This window comes from Asparagus officinalis, chromosome 4 (assembly GCF_001876935.1).
Source record: "Asparagus officinalis chromosome 4, Aspof.V1, whole genome shotgun sequence".
Taxonomy (NCBI): Eukaryota; Viridiplantae; Streptophyta; class Magnoliopsida; order Asparagales; family Asparagaceae; genus Asparagus; species Asparagus officinalis.
The window spans coordinates 60,528,552-60,533,952 of record NC_033797.1 but is presented as its reverse complement, the minus strand read 5'-3'; the positions used below and the strand labels follow the sequence as shown (position 1 = coordinate 60,533,952).

The following is a 5,401-nucleotide window of genomic DNA, read 5'->3' as shown; positions in this document are numbered from 1 at the left end:
TTCTCGGAGAATGGAAGAGATCTCTTCGTTGTTGGACTTTACAGAGATTCCGAGGGCAGTTTCATTTGCTCGGTTGACAGCATTGATGTCAATGCCAGAAACTGATAATAAGGCTTGTACTATCTGTAGTGACATTAAGGAGAGTTTAGCAACGAGGTTAAAGATCAGAGAAATAGGAAGGATGATTAATGGAGATTGTAAGCTTTTTGAGTATCAAGGTTTGCTCCATATTTTCCTATTAATTTGAAGCTAAACAAAATAATATCAAAAGAAAAAGACTGCTTGATCAGCCAAAGAGTTTATGGTGTGAATCCTAGAAGGTGTGCTATGATATAGCTTTAGTCAGAAATAAATACCAAGTGCTTTGCAACAGATTCTAACCAATTTATGCAATCAGGTACATCAAAAACTCAAATTGACTTGGATATAGGTAAATTCAAGCCGCAAGGCATTATTATTAGCTATAGATTTGTTGGCAATATATAAGTTTAACTTGAAACCCTCTTCTCTCTGAGCAGTTCTTTGTTTAGACACTCTCTTCTGGAAATAGCCATGGAGTAACCATTCACTAAAAAGCATTCATCCTTTGATGGCATAATGTGTTGAAACTCCAATTCTGTCCTAACATAGGGCAGTCTCTGAACATAGTACTTGCTTCCAAATATTACTAGCCTCCTAGGTAGTTATATGTATGAATATTATAATTTCCGAGAAATGGCAAGACAAACATACATTTCTTCTTGCATGATACTAATCTCTGAATCTGTCAACAATAAGTATTGGAATGTGATGCTATAAGGTATTTAGCTTGTGTCTACGAGCATGTATTCCCTAATCATACATCTTTTGGCTAGATTGATTTCTTGTCTCCACGAACTTTTTTTTGAGAAATGTTGTCTCCACGGACTTGGAGATCTCTGCTTATAAGAGTTTACATATACATAACTAAAATGTTTGGTCTACCTCTCTACCAACACACGATTTAAGTTCCTATAGCATGATTCCCTTTTGATCATACTTTTCTTCAGTGGAAAGTTTGCACCAACAAACAGAGATTGATATCACATTGGCATCCGACTGTAAAAACATGGTCAGATATTTCTAGAACCTTTTCTACTTTTTCATGCACCATAACCGACCCCATTTATAAGGGAAAGGATTGATTGTTCCAAACCAAATACTACGAACTACATACATCAAACTTATTTTTGTGATTGAATTTTTCTCACTTTATTTTTTAATATCTTCTTTAAAGTGGTAATTCAAGGACATTCACCTGTCTCAAACAATTAGAAACTTCTTGTCACAACCCAAAACTTAAGTTTATTTGGTAACTTGGCAAACAAAATTCTAAAGTTTAGGTAGTAATTCCCTTAAGTAATAAACATAAATAAATATAATTTTATTGCATACCTCAGGGCGACCTTTCCTCGTTGCAATATGTAATGCCGTGTTTCCCTTGCTATCCTCTACATTGATTATTGATGGATCAGGCCTTAACAGCTCCATGACAATATCAACATTATTACCTTTCACTGCCATATGAAATGCTGTCTGCCCCTTCTTATCGATCCTAAACCCAATGCTGGGGTCCTTATTTAAAAGGGATTTCACAACGTCTACATGCCCCATTCTGGCTGCTGAATGAAGAACAGTCTTCCCGTTGTTACGTGCGATCTTGGCAAGGTCCACACCGGTTTCCAATAGAAGGTTGACGATATCAATGTGGCCTTGGGTAGCAGCAGTGTCTAAGGCAGTAGAGTTGGATGAGTTGGTAGTCATAGCCAATGCAGGGAAAGACAGTAATAGTTCCTTCACTACTTCTGCAGAAACCCAACCAGGCAAATGATGAGAATTTTGAACTCCAAAAGTGCAAGAAAATGATAAAATTTTGAGTAAAAATTTTCAACTAGAATTCTCAATATATGAAGATTATTAACAATTAATTCAACAGATTTGGATGCCAGTATAGGATTAACAAGGTAGACGGGGCTGTTGATTTGTGCAAACTGAGATCAAAACAGCAATACAAATAAACCATCAAAGTTTCCACTGTCATTGCTCAAAATGGGAAAAGAAAAGAAAAGAAAAGAAAAGAAAAGAGAAAAGAAGGCAATTTCCAAACTACGATAAAGTAGCACATTGTCAAGAAAAGCAGATACAGCTCTTTTGCTAGAAGATGTGACACTCTATATTTTGACACGAAAAGTGTAATTACTGTGATTCCAAGTGAATTGATAGTTCAAAAAGTATTGCATGGATTATACAAATATGCTTCTTAGTTTCATGACTTACTCATGACATTGTAAGGCCATTGTAAGTTTACAATTGTTAGAAATTGAAACACCAACTCCAATATAGGATCCACATGCTGCACAACATGGAATCAAGATTGAAATGCATTCTCCACATATTTCTAGGTAGCCACCCAAAAGCCTCCTTAATAGTAGGTATTAACACAGACCTAGTCCGGTGGGATCCAAGGCATATCAAGATTCAAGAAGTTGGATCTCTTCAAGTTTTATACCTTTGTGTCCTTGTTCATAAGAGGTCATCTGGTTCTTGGAGACATTGAGATGTAAGTATTTGATTGCGTTTGCCAGACAAATCAAGTCCTCTTTTAACACTTGCAACCTAACTAGGCTTCTTCATATATCCACCGACACTGTTGCCGCTCAGTTTACTAACTTGCGGATCCAATCAAATTCTGGTTCTAGTGAAGAGTTAGATGGCCTGACACCTACAAAAATCCCGACCCTCTGTGTTTTCATTAACCTATACTCTTTTACCTGTGAGTGATGTACGGTACAGCCTTATAACTCATATTAGCTTATATACCTTCTAGATGGAAACAAAGTATACCATCTGACATATGCTGTAAGAATGGGATGTCATCTACAATACCTTCTTTATGCATGCATACGTCATTGGACACTAGTGTTGGTAATTACGCTCTGTGGAGCTCTTCTGGCTATCATATATATCACATTACCTCTGATGTAGGTTCGTTAACTCAAAAACCAAGAAGCTTTACAGTTTCTGAGGGCTTGATGCCTCCAATTATATAATCTTTTTCCTTGGTTTTCTTTAACACCCTTTTTGGCTCACAACTTCTAGAATAATATCCGTGTTTCCTGAAATGTCCTTTGCTCACCTTCACACCAAGTATTTTGCACCTTATTATGTGTTCAATTTCACATACGCATAGAGATGAAACAAATATAATAGACGTTGGTATGAACTATGTCCATGTACAATTTACTTCTACAGTTACAAATATGTATATGAACATCAATAGTAACTCTAAATCAGATCCAAACTTCTGGAAATGAAAATGAATGTCAACTGAATATCACGAACATCATATTTAAAGAGGATTTAGATGTAAAAACTTCAAGTGGTAGATAATAGTTTTTTAATGTATTCCTTAAAGAAAAGTCTTTGTGTCATAATAGTCCATCAGAACATTTAATCATATGAAACTAGTCATGAGTGCTTAAAATATTCCATTACCTTAAATGAGAAAGATAGGGTAATTTCTCTCTTCCCTCAGTTACTAGCAATAATTATATTCTTCGTATTTCTTCTCCACGGATAAAGATAGTGGAGGTTGAGAGGAGAATATATGTCTAGATTTTCATAAGAAAATGGTGTAATGTACTTTCATGGAGTTGGAGATGGGGATACAATCGCTACAGGTGGTTGAAAGTGAGATCGTTTTTCCTAACTCCTTCCCAGTTAGAGGTGGTATTTTAGAGATGATAAAATATTATCAATATTGAATTTTGAAAGTTGAGTGAAAATAGGTAAAGTAATTTGGTTAGAACTTGAAGTAGTTTAAAGACTGATCTAGAAATATCAAGAGTTGATGGACTAATGGTAAAATAAGGCTAATAAATAAACAAAAAATCAAATGGAAAACAGAATGAGGCCTATATATTACCACCTCTAATAGGTCACCTATTTTGAATGTGTAATGCACAAATACTTAGGGCCCATCATAAAAAAGTAAGCCATACACAACTAGGTGAATGCATATCAGTATGTGTCTACAGATATGTCAAGAAGTATAATAGATGCATCAAACTCAAAGTATCTGGTTTGGCTTTTGAATTATCGTCCATGAGATATGAAATATACATCCAGTTCAACATGACTCTTAACTATCTTGTACGAGAACTGATCCGATAAGTCGGTGCATAGAGTAAACCAATCATAGTATTACAAGGTTCTGTATCATATATGAAATGTTCTTGCTAATTGAAATAAACACATAAAATCAATGAGACAATACCGAAATGACCCTGCTTAGCAGCAATATGAAAGGCATCGAAGCTGTTGTTAGCCTTGATGGCAGCTGATTGAAGGTCCGAAAACTTCAATATCTCCTGAACAATAGCGACAAACCCTCTCTCAGCAGCCACATAAAGCGCAGTCTCACCGTCGCGATTCTTCTTGCAGATCAAATCCTTCAACTGGTTCGCATCACTATCCGCAAGAAGCTTCTGAGCACTGGCTAAGTTGCCAGCTCTGGAAGCTAGATGGAGTGATGTATCCCCCCTCTTTCCTGGACTTTCCTTGCTTTTTCTCTCCCTAAAGCTTTGCTGTCTCTCAAATTCCCCATTTCGGAAACTCTTTTGCTTCTCCATTGCCCCCATTCGAAAACTCTTCTGTCGGAAACTCTGTAATCTCTCTAAGGCTCCTAATCGAAAACTTTGCTGCTTCTCCATCTCAGTATTGAAAAGAAACTCCCAGTTATGTCTTCTTCCTTTCCCTCTTCAGTGGGAAGGCATCAGAATACTCACCAATAAGCTAGAGAAATAAAACACAAGGGCACCTTTTCCCTTGTGCAACGTTATATACAAGCAGCTCAAAAACACTGTTCCCCAATCTATCAGAAATCAGCTAAAAATCTCAGCACCAGCCGTCCTTTCTTTTAGCACAAAAGAAAACCCAAATCACCATTACGGGCATAGCACGCATCAGAATAATAAAGATCAAATTTTGATGCAAACTTTCGAGAAGAAACACCCCAAATTTCCCCTTGGGCACTACAAGGAGCACTATCTGTTGCAAAAGAACCAAATTGAGATCGAGTTCTTGGAAAAATAGATGTACCTTCTCTCTGCCCAGATACACCCAGAGCTCAGATTACTACTGAACCCATACACCAATAGCTCCACAACAAACACAAACTCTGATTGGCTCTCTTTAAAGGCACTTAGTACCAGCAAAATCCAACGATCAATAAAAGATTAAAAAAAGATAAAAGATAAAGAGCCTTAATGAGAATCTAATAGACCCTTTTCTTTCTCTCTCTCTCTTCCTCAAACCCTCCGCTTTGCAATATCAGGAGGATGAACAGAAGCTAAAAATAAGAGTGACCCATGTTCTGTTGCAT

General features: G+C 36.7%; 1 pseudogene; it reads right to left on the bottom strand.

Moving 5' to 3' along the window:
- The window catches only part of LOC109837544, a 6,263-nt pseudogene extending 1,109 nt beyond the window's left edge, over window positions 1–5,154 (bottom strand).